The sequence below is a fragment of the Polypterus senegalus genome, chromosome 14 (genome assembly GCF_016835505.1).
Source record: "Polypterus senegalus isolate Bchr_013 chromosome 14, ASM1683550v1, whole genome shotgun sequence".
Classification (NCBI taxonomy): Eukaryota; Metazoa; Chordata; class Cladistia; order Polypteriformes; family Polypteridae; genus Polypterus; species Polypterus senegalus.
The window spans coordinates 116,049,292-116,067,236 of NC_053167.1; the positions used below are offsets into that span (position 1 = coordinate 116,049,292).

Sequence of the window (17,945 nt, forward strand, 5' to 3'; positions counted from 1 at the left end):
AGCCTTTAAGAAGAACCTGGATGAGATATTGGGACAGCTCAACTATTAGTTAAACAAACAAGCTTGATGGACTAAATGGTCTCCTCTTGTTTGTCAGATATATAATCTTCTATCTACACTCTATTAATAAAATTTGTTAGAACTACAGTAGATAACATATACAGTGGTGTGCAAAACTATTTGCCCCCTTCCTGATTTCTTATTCTTTTGCATGTTTGTCACACAAAATGTTTCTGATCATCAAACACATTTAACCATTAGTCAAATATAACACAAGTAAACACAAAATGCAGTTTTTAAATGATGGTTTTATTATTTAGGGAGAAAAAATCCAAACCTACATGGCCCTGTGTGAAAAAGTAATTGCCCCCTTGTTAAAAAATAACCTAACTGTGGCGTATCATACCTGATTTCAATTTCAATAGCCACCCCCAGGCCTGATTACTGCCACACCTGTTTCAATCAAGAAATCACTTAAATAGGAGCTGCCTGACACAGAGAAGTAGACCAAAAGCACCTCAAAAGCTAGACATCATGCCAAGATCCAAAGAAATTCAGGAACAAATGAGAACAGAAGTAATTGAGATCTATCAGTCTGGTAAAGGTTATAAAGCCATTTCTAAAGCTTTGGGACTTCAGCAAACCACTGTGAGAGCCATTATCCACAAATGGCAAAAACATGGAACAGTGGTGAACCTTCCCAGGAGTGGCCGGCCGACCAAAATTACCCCAAGAGCGCAGAGACGACTCATCTGAGAGGTCACAAAAGACCCCAGGACAACGTCTAAAGAACTGCAGGCCTCACTTGCCTCAATTAAGGTCAGTGTTCACAACTCCACCATAAGAAAGAGACTGGGCAAAAACGGCCTGCATGGCAGATTTCCAAGACGCAAACCACTGTTAAGCAAAAAGAACATTAGGGCTCGTCTCAATTTTGCTAAGAAACATCTCAATGATTGCCAAGACTTTTGGGAAAATACCTTGTGGACTAATGAGACAAAAGTTGAACTTTTTGGAAGGCAAATGTCCCATTACATCTGGCGTAAAAGGAACACAGCATTTCAGAAAAAGAACATCATACCAACAGTAAAATATGGTGGTGGTAGTGTGATGGTCTGGGGTTGTTTTGCTGCTTCAGGACCTGGAAGGCTTGCTGTGATAGATGGAACCAAAAAATCCTGAAGGAGAATGTCCGGCAATCTGTTCGTCAACTCAAGCTGAAGCGATCTTGGGTGCTGCAACAGGACAATGACCCAAAACACACCAGCAAATCCACCTCTGAATGGCTGAAGAAAAACAAAATGAAGACTTTGGAGTGGCCTAGTCAAAGTCCTGACCTGAATCCAATAGAGATGCTATGGCATGACCTTAAAAAGGCGGTTCATGCTAGAAAACCCTCAAATAAAGCTGAATTACAACAATTCTGCAAAGATGAGTGGGCCAAAATTCCTCCAGAGCGCTGTAAAAGACTCATTGCAAGTTATCGCAAACGCTTGATTGTAGTTATTGCTGCTAAGGATGGCCCAACCAGTTATTAGGTTCAGGGGACAATTACTTTTTCACACAGGGACATGTAGGTTTGGATTTTTTTTTCTCCCTAAATAATAAAAACCGTCATTTTAAAAACTGCATTTTGTGTTTACTTGTGTTATATTTGACTAATGGTTAAATGTGTTTGATGATCAGAAACATTTTGTGTGACAAACATGTAAAAGAATAAGAAATCAGGAAGGGGGCAAATAGTTTTTCACACCACTGTAAATGCATCATTTCTCGACATAGCCCGCCATTGTTTTCAAGGTATTCCACTAGTTTGTTTGTGTCCTCAGAAAAAAAAATGTTTTTGTTTAGTCCCTCAGCCAGACATGCACCGCTTCATTCACTTGTTGGTCCATGGGAAATCAATGCCCTCTTAAGGCATCTTTAAATGGACCAAACAGATTGTTCTCTTTGGAAGCAAGGTCAGGGCTAGATGGAGAATGGTCCCAGACATAAAATGGGAGATTCAAAAGTGTTTCAACAGTATAGGTATCAGTATATGGACACTTACTGTCGTGCAACAACAAAACCTTTTTCAAAAATAAGTCTCAGTATTTGCTTCAAATTGTAGGTTTCAACTTATCATGCAGCATCACACTGTAACTTGCAACTTTTGCTCTTCTGATAATGTTCTGGTATTGACCTCTTGTGAGTCCCAAGCCACTATAAGCATCAGTTTGCAAGCAGTGGCTTGAGTTCTGAACTTTTTTTTTTACTGGTGATCCCAGGTGTTTCCATTCCTTACTCTGCCTTCTATTCTCGACTTAAAAGTGATGAATCCATGTATCATCACCAATGATGATTTTCTTAAAAACTGTAGTACCTTCATTATTGTAGGAGTCCAATAAACATTAACAGGTGGTTAGATGATTACACTTATTCTTATCTGTGAGTTGTTTTGGGATGCATTTTGCACAGATTTTACAAAAGCTAAGCCTGTTGTAGATGATGTCATATATAGAATCGTGACTAATTTCATGATATGGACTTTCTCGATGATCATCATAATGGATGTGGATAGGTGTCCCACTCCTTCTTCATTCTTTATACCTGTCAGAACATTTTTGGACTTCACAATCCATTCATATCAAATGTGTTAGTAACACTATATAATAGGGCTCATATCTGAGGAGGGCAAACTCCTTTACTGAAATCGAGAGGAATGTAGTTTAGTCAGGTAAGGTCAGGTCGGGGAGTATGCACTGGTACAGCACATTCCCACATCCACCACATGACGAAACAACTTGGGATCTTGGTTGGCAAACTCCCAGGCAGACACGTGGTCCAGTCCCTACACCTCAGAAACCATCTATCTGCTGTAGCCATGTGTTTTGTGGGTGCCACCTTGGCCTGGTCCAGCCACTCGACTCCTCAACAATGAGGATCCTGAGCTGCCTTCACTGACACTCCCTCACAGTGCTAGTAATGTGTCCCATTCTGTAATTTAGTGAGTTGCTAAAATGATAATTATCCTTCTAGTAATGTAAAAATAATAATAATAATAATAAAACATTATATTTGTCTTTCTGAGACAGCCTTTCATATGTTCACCCCTCTCAACTATGTGAGAGTAGGTAAAAAAGCAACTGAATATAAATGAGTAATGTGAATTCCAGCTGTAACTTAAGAATAAGTACTTCAATTAGGTCAGGGGGCCACAGATGGAAGCTCATTAAGACTGTATTTTTCTTAAATGCTAGAAAGTTGTTCTTCACACAGACAGACATACAGTGCCTATAAAAAGTAATCACTCCCATGGATATTTTAACAATTTATTGTTGCACAGCACTGAATCACAGTGGAGTTAATTTGGATTTTGTTGGCACTGATCAGAAGAAACAGACTATTTAATGTCAAAGAGAAAACACATTTCTACAGATATGAAACACAAAATAATTAACACCTAAATCATCAACAGTGGAGTCAATGGTTTTAGAAGTCACATAATTAGTTTAATGGAGATCACCCGACTGGGGATTCAATCGATTGTAGTATAAAAGCACCTTATCTTGAAGGTCCATTTTGTGACCAGTCAGTATGGTGGGCTAATATACACAATGAAGACACTCTAAGCAACTCTGTGAAATGGTGATTAAAAAGTGCAAGTCAAGGGATGGAGACAAAAAAATATCCAAGTCACTAAATTAAATCAGTCATTAAGAAATGGAAAAGATGATAGCTCAGCTGTAAATCTGTTACAGCAGGCCATCCACAAAAGGTAAGTGATCGTGCAAGAAGAAGACCAGTAAGAGAGTCCACCAAGAGACCTCTGAGAATACTGAAGGGCTTAAAGCTACGGTGATTGTGCATACAAAAACTGTTGCCTCAGGACATCACCAGTTGCAGCTAAATGGTAGAGTGGCAAAGAGAAGGCTGCTGTCACATGAGCTCAGCTAGAGTTTGTCAGAAGGCAACTGGGGACTCTTATGTCAGCTGGAAGATAATTCTGTGGTGCGATGAGACCAAAATTGAGCTTTTTAATCATAAGACTAAATGTAATGTATATAACCTTAACACATTATTAAAAACACACCATCCCCACCTTTAAGCATGGTGGTGGCAGTCATACAGCAGGCCCTGGAAGGCTTGTGATGCTAAATACAAGAAAGAATAACCTGAGGGATTCTGCAAGAAAACCACACCTTGGGAGGTGATTTGTTTTTCAGCAGGCCAACTACCCCCAAGCATAAGAAATGGCTTAAAAACAGTAATGTTAATGTTGACCTGGAGTAGTTTAGTCTGAGTCCTGATCTCAGCCCATTTGAGAATTTGTGACTGGGCTTCAAAAGGCTGTTCACTCATGAGCGACATGCAATCTGACCAGTTTAGCAAAGAAGAATGGAGAAAATGGATGTGCAAAGCTGATAGAGAGAGACCTGTGCACACAGACTGAAGGGTATCATGACTACAAAGGCACAGTTACTATATGCAGACTTGAAGGGGGTGAATATTTTTAAAAAAATTATTATTTTGAGTGTTATATTTATAATTAACTAGCAAAATACCCGCGCTTTGCAGCGGCGAAGTACTGCCTTAAAATATTTATTAAGAAGAAAAGTAAACCTTTTTAAACTGAGGGAAAATATACCAATAATTATTTATTAAGGATCTCTTTGTATGCGCTGAGCTTACTCTTGAGCATGCAACGTTCAGTTGGCCATGTGAAAAGCAATCTTGTCTCAAATCTCACAACTTGGATTGCTGCTGTCATAATCGGTTTGAGTTTCATGGTTTGTTTCAGTTACGACAGTATTTCCAGGACTACTTGTGTTGAAGTGACATTCGGCATCTGTCAAGCATTGTAAGCATACAACCGGTTTCATCGATAACTGCACATCCAGCTTTTGAGAGTTTAAACATTCATAAACATCAAAGTGTTCACTACTGAAATCGTCACCTGTCAATCTAAGATGTTTAAGAGGCATTGGCGGTTGTCGAAAGGTGTAAAATATTTGGCCATTTCGGTACACTTGAAAGCGACAACCGAACAATTCTGCGGCAGCCATCAACTCACATGCAGATGCATAGGTGAAGGGCTTAAGCATTTCACTCTTATAGTGCTCCTGTGTAGTATAATTATCAGTCCACACCTTGAACCTGTCCCAGTCATTCAATACATAAGACACAATGTTCCTCCAGATATCAAGAGTGAGCCTGATATGGCCGTGCAATATGTAACAAAGAGAATGGAAAAGGTAGGTGGTATCTCTGGGCATGGAAACCACTCGGTAAGTGACAGTTCTTTGATCGATGGTGATCACCTCGATAGACATGTTAATGGGGGTACGGTTGGAACGATAAAGGAAATGGGTACCTGAACAATGTAAACTAAGTCTAAAATACCTATACAATAACTATAATCATAATCAACGAACAATAAAACAGCGGAGAAGCCGTGGATTAAATAAAAAGGCTGCAGTTATCAGCAGGGAGACGTGAATACCGTGACGAAGCAAGGAAGGGAATGAAGAGACCAGAGCGACGGATGGCCTTATATAGGCAGTCAACAACGTGGGAGGCATGGGGATGGGGGACCCAACGCCGCCTCACACGGTGACTGAGCTGCAGGCTATGGACATATATATGTACGTAAGTAGGATTCAGTTAGCATTGGGAACCTGCGTATCAAATTTCTTGAAGATGGGCCCATAGGTTACAAAGACCGTTGGAATGTTCAATATGGCGGCCGACAGTGGCGTCATACCACCGAAATAAGTATGTACATCGGTTTCAGTTAGCGCAGGGAAGATGCCTACCAAATTTCGTGAAGATGGGGCCATAAATAAGAAAGTTTAACATGGCGGACGTTGTCGACCGTTATGACTATTACGCGTAGAATTCTTAAATGAAACCTGGTTAACTTTTGTAAGTAAGCTGTAAGGAATGAGCCTGCCAAAGCCTTCTACCCACACAGGAAGTTGGAGAATTAGTGATGAGTGAGTGAGTGAGTCAGTGAGTCAGTGCCTTTTATTAGTATAGACTAGTTGTGCATGTGGCTCTGTCCCACGTAGTCGTGAAGCAGGACAGTGAGAAGGGCTCTGCCTGGCACCCTACTCCTGACATCACACTTCCCCCTCCCCTCGGCCCACAGCCTGTGTCTCGGATTAGCATGAATATATCGCACCTGCAAGCGAACTTTGATTCTTAGTGCAATGAGAGAAGTCACAAAATCAACTGGAATGTTCAGGCAAATTCTAGAAAAAAACCCAATCTAAAACCGTTCTCTTGTTCGCTAGCTAAGCAGAGGTAAGGTACATGTCCGAGGCCGTGATTGAGGAGGGCCCCGTCCCCATCCCCCTCGGCCTGCTGCATGACTCTCGGATTCACTCAAATAAGTCGGTACCGCAAGCAAACTATGATACATAGCCCAATGACAGAAGTCACAGAATCAACCGGAATGTTCAAACACATTATAGAAAAAAACCCGATCTAAATCTGTTAAGCAGTTCTCTTGTGAAAAGCGAACAGACAGACAGACAGATGTTGGATTTTATATATATAGAGAGATTAAGACCACTTTGCAGAGATCTCTTTTCACTCGGACATTAAAGTGTCTTTTCCTGTTGATCACCATTAAAAAGCAAAATTAAATCCACTTTGCACCTTTGAAGCTTTATAACAATAAAATGTATGTTAAGTGTATTTATGTGGAAGAAGGTACCACTTAATCTACTAGATAGTAATATCTTGAGGACATTAAAATTTCAACTTGAGTTAAATAGTGGGTGGCACAGTGACACAAGTGGGTAATGCTTGTGCTTCATGGATCCTATTCTCTCTGTACCTCTGTGAGTTTCCGTCCAGGTATTGTAGTTTTCCTTCCGCACCCCCCAAAGATGTCCAGATCAATTTTAAATGTGGAGTGTGTAAGTGTACTTTAATAGGCCCTGTGGTGAAAAGGCTCCCTGGTCAGGACTGGTGCAATGCTTTGTGCCTAATACTACAGTCCTAAGTTAGGTGAAATGGCTTGATAATGTTAGTCAAAAGGGGATTGATACATCATATTGTGCTACACATCTTATCAAAATTATTCTTAGGATTTTGTGTTGTTAAAGCAGAATGCTTGTGTGACATTTAGCCACCAATATATTGATGTTATCTTGTGCGCTAAACTCTTTCAAGCAGGAGTTAAGATCTGCTCACATACTTTAGTCATTGAGGATGATGCTGGGAATCTAAAAAAAGTCAGAGGTGTTTAAAACAAGTAGCAATTAAATAACAGTGATTTATTATACTGTTACTTTGAAAAAACAGAAAAATAGAGTAGGGATTTTCATAGGCTTTTCTGGGAGCTAGAACTGTAAACTATTTTAAAAAATTGCTTCTCACTGTGTCTGCTGGACACTTCAAGGCCAATTTTCTAACTTTAGCACCCTGCAGTGGACTGATTCCTGGAAAGAACTTATCTCCATGAAATAACTGACAGCATGTTTAACAGTTGAATATAAATCAGTGAATTTTAATCAGCCATAAGCTGTTCAGTCACATAAATCAAAAGTAAAGTTGTAGCAGTGACTCACAAATTTCAAAGATGTTCTCCTGTGCTGGTTAACTTTTCCTGTTTCTTTTTATTGCAATTGCCATCTATCAATTCTTCATTTTCTATGCCCACTTTGTCTAATTCTGAGATATGAAGGACCAGAACCTACCTGAGCAGCACTGGGTGCACAGCAGAAAATATTCCTGGATGGGGCACCAGTTTTTGAACTATCATAAAATGAATAAAGCCTAGGCTGTGCAATATATTACTGAATTAATTTCACGTTAATTTGATTTGAGCTGAAATTGCAGTATACACTGACCATTATTTTATGGGTCAATTTGACCTGTTTCTAGTTTTGAGTTGTCTAAAATATAGGTTACTGTCAATTCACCTCCTTGAAAGTGTTTGGCTTTTTGTTATTTAGGGTCATGATCTTACATGTGAAGTAGGATTACGCTAATGCATTGGGAAAAGACTGTCGGAGCAGGTCATCCAGCTGAGGCTAAGCATGTTTGAGCCCAGCCAGTACTTGGATGGGAGACCATCTTGGGAAAGCTAGGATTACAGCTGGAAGAGGAGTTAGTGAGGCCAGCAGGAGATCTCAATGTGTGTGTGGATCTTAATGCCCCAGTGCAGTGATGGGGACACCATACTGTAAATACAGTATGGCACCGTCCTTCAGATGAGATGTAAAAGTGAGGTACTGACTCTGTGTGGTCTTTAAAGATCCCTAGGCATCTTTCAAAAAAACTAATATTTATTCTCATGATTCTTGCTAAATTGCCCATAGTGGCCTTGTCCATTCTGGCCCCGGTATCATCTCCTGTCTCTAATTGGTTATCTCTCTCACCTCTTCACCACCTAATAACTAATGGGGAGGTGAATGTTCTGGTGCAAGAATGGCTGTCATTGTATCATTCAAGTAACACTTTAGTTTAGGTGCTATAAAAATACATCTATTACTCTTTGCCTCTTATGTAACCAAACTTTTACAAAGATGACTTTTGGTGTTAATGACTCCTTATAAAACATCAGCAAAATGGTTATTCATCCCTATTTAGTGTGGCATTTGATTTGCTGGTAAAATTGCCTATGAATATGAAGGATTTACAGGTTGTACATTGAAGTACATAATATCAAGAGAAAAATGTCTCACTTTAAAAACAATTTAGGAGCATTCCAAAGTGAAGTTTAGTTTAGTGGGCTACATTGCACAGATGAATACCCACTTTATTGATGCATTGTAATTGTCATTAAAACCATAAGAAGCTTTTGTTAAGGTCTTGTTGCTTAAGTGTAAATAAGTAGTACTGTACATGCATTTTTGCATTATCTAACTAAAGTGTTACTGTTGAAGTGATTCCCCTCTGCCTATGTAAAGTGCTTTGAATAGTGAGAAAAGTAGCATTTATAAATATGCTTTATTTATTTACTAGCTGTGTAAGCCCTTGCTGTAAAAAGCCCAGGATCATAGAAACTATTGAAATCATTAGAAAAAATATTGAAATGTAGAGATGTCAGGTAATTGAAAGGAACTACTCTGGGCATCTCTCTCCTAGCAGGATTCATTTTGCTGACATGCTCGCCTCATTTGTGCATTAGCAGCGAGAGGAAAAGTAAAAGGGATACCATTTTGCCGATGTTAGCGGCTAAGCGACTTTGTCTTTCTTCGGAGGTTTCGTTTTGCTGGCCTCGCTTGTTTTATTAGCAGCCTCGGAGTCGGAACCCTTACCCCAACCCCACCTCTCACTTCCGGGCCGGACAGACACACACACTTCCATGCCTATTTATATATAAGATATAGAGTTAAATACAGAGATGATGTTGCAGGTCATTTTGACCCAGATAGTTTGAGGTGTGAGATAGGTGCACAGACCCAAAATAAAACATCTGCCTGGGTTGTGGAAGGTTGTTGGGAGTAGTGTGTGTTTGTTTGACTGATATGTAAAGAAATACAAATTGTTTTTGACGTGTTGAGGAATGATTGATTTGACTGTTGTCAGAGGTGGCTGGGGTGGCGACCCGGCCGGGACGCCCAGGAGGACCGGAGGAGGGCTTGCGCCTTCCCCAGACCATCTGGGGGCGACCGCCCTGGTTCCTTTGGGGGCCACGGGTAGAGGGCTTGGAGGCCCAACCCTGTAGGGGCCTGTTGTCACCGCCAGGGGGCGCCCCAATGCCTTGGGAGCCCTGGACCTCAGCACTTCCGCCACACCAGGAAGTGATGGGGGGAAGAGGAGCAGGAACACCCGAAGGACTTCCGGCTACACAGTTGGTGCTTCCGCCACACGGGGGTGTGTCGGCGGAGGCTCCTCAGGAAGCACCTGGAGCCCATCCAGGCGTGCATAAAAGGGGCCGCCTCCCTCCAGTCGACGGAGCTCGAAGGAGAGGAGTGGAGGCGGTCTGAGTACTGAGCAAGGCATTGTGTTGGCCAGGACTTGAAGGGGTGATTGGTGCTGCGGCACTGGGTTGTGCACTGTACATAGTGATACAAATAAACGTGTGTGTGGAGAACCAACATGTCTACCTGTCTGTGTCCGGGCTGTACCTCACACTGTGTTGTATGTTCCAGACAGGTGGTGACGTAATCCATTCCCTTGTTTTACAAGATGTGTATTTTCTCCATGACACTAAGTTACCACCTTTTGCTAACATACAGTAAATACAATACAAAAAATAAGAATGTTCTTATAATGAGAACAAGGCACAAAGATGTATGTTTGAGTGAAAGAGAGGACATGAAGTCCCGAATAAGACTGGACTAAAATTCCAGTAAAGGAATGGTTGGAAACTTGGACAAAGATAAAGCTCCATATAACTGCCAGTGCAAGACTGCTTGTTGGCTATTGGTTGTTTGTTTGTTTTTATTTTCAGTATTTTAGATTTGTCTGCTTACAATGTGTATAGCCTGTGGACTGAGAACAACCGATATAAGGGCAAATTGCACTGACGTCAGATCTTCCTGGAGGAGCTTGTTAAAGTGCTTTTGACTCCAAAAGCCCAGAAGAGAATCATTATGCCTTGATCTCCAGCAGCTGTAGCTGCTGTGATGAAAATACAGGCTGGTGTTTCCAGACCTACAGGGAATCAAAAAGAAATCAAGTCAGTGGACACGTAATGGCAATAGGGGAAAAAGATTTGCCCCAATCAAAAAACAATAAAACCAACATCATGTATGTACAGAGAAGGACAAATGCGTGCAGAAAGCACATACTTACATTGTACTTATGTAAAGGTGAAATCATAACTACATTAACTGTAAATCAAATTTTGTAACAAAATAATAAAATGTGTTTACATTACATCAACTAAGCAGTGCTATCAAAATGCAACAGTTTGTTAAATAGTTATTAATTAGTATCTTTCATATGTTCTGATGTTTAATCCTTCTGAATGTTCTGAAAGTCTATAAGAAATGTTTTGCCATTTTAATGCGATTCCTGCCTGTTTTTGACTTTATGTAAACAGAGTGGGTGCATCCAGCAGGGGGCGCATGCTCCCTAAGAATATGTTGGTTAGTAATTGCAGCTTTTTACTGAAGCAAAATCTATATAGATATAAAATAAAATGCTATATCCCTCCCTAGTGATACAGCCATAATTCTACACGTGCGGGCCACTTTATTAGGTACTCCTTGCTAGTACCGGGTTGGACCCACTTTTGCTTTCAGAACTGCCGTTAAATCTTTCTACATGGCATAGATTCAACAAGGTGCTGGAAACATTTCTCAGTGATTTTGGTCCATATTGACATGATAGCATCACCCAGTTGCTGCAGATCTGCCGGATGCACATCCATGATATGAATCTCCTGGGGCCTCATGTATAACGCTGTGCGTAGAACTCACACTATAACATGGCGTAAGCACAAAAGTGGGAATGTGCGTATACACAGAAAAATCCAGATGCAGGAATCTGTGCGTATGAAAACTTCCATGTTCTTCTGCTACATAAATCATGATCAGCGTGAAAAGTAATGCACGTGCACGCGCCTGCTGTCCCGCCCCAACTCCTCCCAGAATTACGCCTCTTTGAATATGTAAATCAATATAAATAGACCTTAAGCTCAGCATTCTGTGAAAAGACAATGGTAAAACCACGAGGAAAAAAAGAACAATTTCAGCAAATAACAAGTGGAGGCAAGGAAAAATATATTATTTGTTGGTTTAAACAGTGGTATAAACAAGAAAAGGAAGCTGATCGAGTGACATTGCGTGTCCAAGAAACTCGAAAGCTCAAGTTCACAAAGTTGCACAGTGCCCGAAATAAAAAAGAAGTCGCATATTAAAGTCGCCGTGAAAAGGCGAGTCGTAGCCTACCGTCTGAGTGTCATATGAAAGCTTATTAGGGTACAGGGAAAAAAAAGGCACACAGTGGGGAAAAAGCAGAAAGTGTCAACTTTAATCTTGAAATTTTCACTTTAATCACATCGTTTATTTTGTCATTAAAGTAGAAGATCATAAACTTAATCTTAAAATCGTTTAATTTACTAGTTTCTCAAATCCCATCGTAACTAAAGTAGTATGTTAAATGCTTTGTTTTGTATTTGATCTTCTATGTGTGTGAACCACTACGTGTTCTTAAACTGGCTTTCTCTACCTTCGACAGGACACAGAATCCATTACATTTATGATCTAACAGCTTTCTGAATAACTAAAATACTGAGATGTATATGTGATATTTTCATGACGATAGGAATTAAAGCATGTTATTAAACATGGGAACACGGTGGCGCAGTGATTGTGCGCGACCTTCAGTAAAATAATTTATTGCAGCAGCACTGTCTCTTTCAAATGTACTAACCTCCAGTTCCTGTCCTTCCTTTTCTTTCTCCAAATACCCAATCGCCACACAATCAGCTCTGTAATAGACGTTAAGCCATCTGTAAGCTTATAATGCCGATTCTTCAAAACTTTTAAGGAACATTGAAATATCTTTGTAGTACATGCTTAATTATTCTATCCTTCATGCCAGTCCCAGTGAAGCATACAGTGTGAAGCAGGAACAATCCGTGAATGGAGTGCCAGATCTTTGCTAGCGTAGCGACACCGTGTCCTTTAATTATTAACAATATAAATTAGTTAAATAAAGTTTGTTTTATCTGTATAATATAATAAACATATTTTGCTGCATTTCATCTTAAAAATGATATCGCCATCATATGTAAATACGCACTTTATAAAGTGTCTCAGGTTGTGCAATTTTATAACTGTATCGCAAATTTACAGTGAGGTAATTGTACTTATAAGTACAAACAGTTCTACAAGGAACAGTTGATGGACTGATTGAGTGCGTTTAGAGCTCTTGGGATGAAACTGTTTCTGAACCGCGAGGTCCGTACAGTGAGAGTAACAACGCTAGAGCAGCTATGGTATTTAGAATAGTTTGACCATTCTGTGGACCATTATATTATTACAGGTTAATTACAATCAGATGCATTAAACTAATAAACAATATGCGGTTAATTTCAGTGTATTTATAAAGCCATGTCACGGATGTGGATCTGAAAAAGAAAGATAAACCACACAGGAACAGTAGCATTGCTTTGACGCTGAGTGCCACCAGTCTGCAAAACCGAGAGGAGAACTTGCGTACTACAGGGTATGAAGTACCGTGGAAATGTGTGTGGCTTTACGCCAAGTTTAGGTTTTATACATCGCGATTTGAACGTGGAAATGTTCGTATGTAACATTTCTGTGCATACGCACTGTTTATACATGAGGCCACTGATCCACCACATCCTAACAGTGGTCTATTGGATTGAAATCTGGTGACTGTGGTGGCCATGTGAGTATAGTGAACTCATTGTCATGTTCAAGAAACAAGTTTAGGATGATTTGAGCTTTGAGACATGGTGTGTTATCTTGCTGGAAGCAGCCATCAGAAGATGGATACACTGCAGTCATAAAGGGATGGTCATGGTCAGCAGCAATACTCAAGCAGTTAGTGGCATTTAAACGATGTTCCATTGGTACTAAGGGACCCAAAGTTTGCCAAGAAAATATCCTCAACACCATTACACCACCACCACCGTCCTAAACCATTGACACAAGGCAAGATGGAACCATGCTTTCATGTCGTTGACGCCATATTCTGATCCTACCACCTGAATGTTGCAGCAGAACTCGAGACTCGTTAAACCAGGCTATGTTTTTCCAATCATCTGTTTCCCAATTTTGGTGAACTCATGTGAACTGTAGCCCTAGTGCTGCTGTAGCTGGTCTGCTTCAAAGTCTGACATGTTGTGTGTTAAGAGATGCTCTTTTGCATACCTCAATTGTAATGAGTGGTTATTTGAGTTACTGTTGCCTTTCTATCTGCTCAAACCTGTCTGTCCATTCCCCTCTGACCTCTGGAACCAATAAGTCATTTTTGCCCAGATACGTTTCTCTGTAAACCCTAGAGATGAATGTGTCTGAAAATCCCAGTGCATCAGCAGTTTCTGAAATACTCAGACCAGCCTGTCTGGCACCAACAACCATGCCATGTTAACTTAAATCACCTTTCCTCCTCATTCTGATGCTTGGTTTGAACTTCAGAAGGCTATCTTGGCAATGTCTACATGCCTTAATGCATTGAGTGGCTGCCATATAATTGGCTGGTTAGATATTTTCGTTTACAAGCAGTTGAACAGGTGTACCTAATAAAGTGGTTGGTGAGTGTATGACAAAGAAAGGAAATAACACTTGCACATATGGCATTAATGTTTTCTCCCTGTCAACTGGTTTGCATAGTTTGGATAGTTGTAGGGGTGTCAACTCATGGCTTAAGTTTTGAGTAAAACTCATGTACTGTGGGATAAATTTCACAGATCATGGTGACACAAACCTTTAGCTACAGTGGGGCTTTGTGACCTGTGTTCTAAACCAGATTGGAATTGCCGTTAATGTAACTTTGAGGAGTACCTCGAGGAAACTCACAAAAGCACACGAACATGCAAATGTCTAGGTGCAGAAGCAGCTACACTACCCACTGCATCACTACATTGCCTTCATTTAACAAAGTTTACTTATTTCTTAAATTTATTTCATATGTGTGCACCAAGCCCCAAAGCTAATTTCCACTGAATTATATGGATGGAATTAGATAAAAATAAATTGTCATGTGTTAAAAAAAAGCAGACATTACATTTAAATTTATATTTATTTGCTTAGGAGACACATTTATCCAAAGCGAATTACAAGAGAGGTCAAATTCATAGAGTAAACTTCAGTCTGGGGGACTGTTATGGGACAAGTGTTGCAATAAACCTTCTGAGGTTAAAATATTTTAGGAAATGTATGCTTGGCATGACATCCATATTCAATCAGTGAAAGAAGTTGAAAGTTAGAGCATTTATTTTGTTTTTAGCTGCTTTAGAAAAGATTTAGTTATCACATTTTTATTTATTATGTATTCAAAAATAAAAGTGATAACAGAATGCAATTCCATGTGTTAGTAAACTATATTAAATATAGCACTTTCCACTGAAATGTAATTAAAATGTAGCCTAAATACATTTCTGGTGGTTCAATAGCGCTCATAAATTGCAGGTTCCAATTCAAGTGATGTAAAAATGGCATCAGTTGATGTGCTATTGTTAGCTGTTGATTGAGTATTGTCTGTGACTAAAGACAATGCCACATCACGTGACTTCTAGTCATTATGTATCTCAGAACTGCCAACTGCAGTTTTTGATCTTGTCACTGGACTGTGTCAATTTACATGCCTGAAAATTGTTGGGCATGTCAAAGTTAGCTTTTTGTGAAAGCCAATAATGTGCTACCTGACGTAACAGATGTTGCAAGTTCAGCAGAGGTCTGTGTCCTTTTCTTTTACTTTTCCATTCTGTGGTGATACGTAACATGAGACATCAGACAGACAAGCTTCTCTTCTGTTTGTGAGGCCCAGTGTTCCTTATTTCTTGTTGCTGCATTTTATGCCTTGTGCTTCTGGATGAGCATTCATTGGTTGTCCGCTCTCATACACTGCTCTCAGACCTGTTTGATTTTGTCAGGGTGAGTCGCTAGATATGTCAGACTACTCGTTTCTCACGGGAGGGCACTGCTGACTGACCCTAACTGCCTCGCTAAGGTTATGTAAATGAAGGCTGAAAAATCGCTGGACCTAGCCTTAACACTAGAATTACCAAAGCCTACAAAAATTTTTGAAGGAATCATTGTATGACCAGAATAGTGTCAGAGGGGGACATTTTTTTTGATTTCCTGGGTAATCCCGTTACTGATTTTGTTATGGCTGTCTGCAGGATGTAGGTATTTGCTGTCTTGCAAAGGAGTCACCGCTTTGAAGTTTTGGCTGGTTGAGTATAAAAATAATGCAAAGCTGTGATAACAGACCTGCTCCTTCCATGGAGGATGTTTGTATTTACCTGACATGGAGATTACATGTCTGAAAATATTGGTTTCTAATCAGCATATCAGTACTCATTCATGGTTGGTAACAATAAATTTTTTATTTTTTGTTATGTTTGTTTATCTTTTAAATGTACCTTATATTGTCTTGTTTAACAGATGTTAGTGTTGCTTTTCCAAAAAACTATCTATTTTTTCCATTCTAAAACTCCAGCACTTCACTCTCAGATAATGAAGGCTGGAACTCTGAGAACTTTGTGCCCATTCTGCATCAGTGGGGGGGATGGAATAGTGGGCTGCTTGCTGCTTGTTTTAATCGACACATTTACAAGACTAAAGGCGCTGACGGAGAGGTGTGAAGGGATTTAAGGTGGGCCAGATTTACGTTTTTTTTCATAGACTTTGGTAATTCTAGTGTTCACTGTTCAAATGTTTTGCACATAACATTTTTAAAAGAAGTAGTTAACGGAGAGCTAAAAAATCCCAATATAAAATTGTTAGCTACTTTAGACTGTGACGTGGAACAGTTCTTGACTTGATGATAAATTATAATGTTAGAGAAATACAGTTAGCCTATGTGAAGCAACAGAAGATGTAAACTGGTGTAGCAGCGACTTGCACATGCACCTTGCCATTTGACTAACTTGTATTGGGGATCCGTTTGCCATCATGAACAAATATCAGAAGAACTGAAGAGGATAATATACAGGATGAAATGACCACTTACTAATTAAATTAGAAATATTAAACTAGTCCATAGCTGAACTCATACAGAATGTTTCTTTATTTTTAAGATACACAAGTCTGCAAATTCGCCGTTGGCGTTCAAGGAGAAATTTTGAAAATTCAAAATTATGGTGTGCTCTATTCAAGATATCACAATGAAAATTACAATTTCTTGATAAATATCCTTGAAGAATAAGTGTGCCAAAAAAAATTGGTCCATTGGGAGACAAGTTGTTTTATGTGGACAGGTATACGGAGAGACAGACAAATGGAAATGGCAGCTACTGTAGGTGTTTTTAATATTGTATGTGAACATATGAAAAATAGACATTTTGCTAACTGGATTGCAATTGATGTGAAAAAAAGTAATAAATTAGGCAGAATTTTGTTTCCTTTTTAAGTTTGTCAGATTTAAATATTATACTTGTGATGAAAAAGTTGGGAATAAGATTTATAAACATCAGAAGCTATGCTATTATTTTCCTAACCATTTTTGTGGTTTGGTATTATTTCAACTTTTATATATAGTTTTAACACATTTCACTATGCAGTAAAGTATTTATGGAAGTATATTATAAAACTGCTTTAATAGATTCAGTTGTAATAACAAAGAAATCCAGCATTGTTTCTAATGATGGTGTTTAACACCGCTGCCTAACAAACACAATGTCTTGTGCCTGGTTATTGTGTTAATTTTGCACGTTCTCATCATGCTTTTGTGGAATTTCTCCAAGTTTACCTTCCACAGTCCAAAATGTGGGTGTTAGGCCCATGCTTCTTCAAGCTTCAAACCCAGTATCACTATACCAGTGCCAAAGAAATCTGTCATATCTTGCCTCACTGACTATCATCCTGTAGCCTTAACACCTCATCATTACAAAATATATCAAGAGGGTGGTTTTTGACTTTAATTGAGTGAGTATGTGAGTGGGCCCTGCGGTGCATCATCAAATGCTGGCTCCTGCCTTGCATTTTATGAGGAATTGTTTCTGGGCGTATTGATGCTGCATAGATTACGTAAAGTCTTTCTGCAGTTGTTCTACCGGAAAATCTAATTTATCACTGGTTGATTTTAAGCACATGATGTTTTGGTATTAATTATAAAGTTATAAAAAAAATATGGTTACAAAGCTTCAGGGTACACCTCACAGAGCTATGCTAATGGGTTAATTCTTATTGACACAACTATAAATAATAAGTACAGCTAGCCTCAGATCGGGAGCATTCAAACATGGAACATGTGGCTCACACGTTACAAAACTGGGAAAGAAACCTTAGTCATCAGGTCCAGTTTGGCAAGTGAAAGGTAAAAGTTTGCTATTTTATGATTTTCAAGCTTTTAAAATTAAT

General features: G+C 39.4%; 1 protein-coding gene across 4 annotated transcripts in view; it reads left to right on the forward strand.

The window, feature by feature from the left end:
• Positions 1–17,945, forward strand: part of kcnt2 (potassium channel, subfamily T, member 2) — a 368,106-nt gene that overhangs the window by 287,216 nt on the left and 62,945 nt on the right. The window lies entirely within an intron of this gene.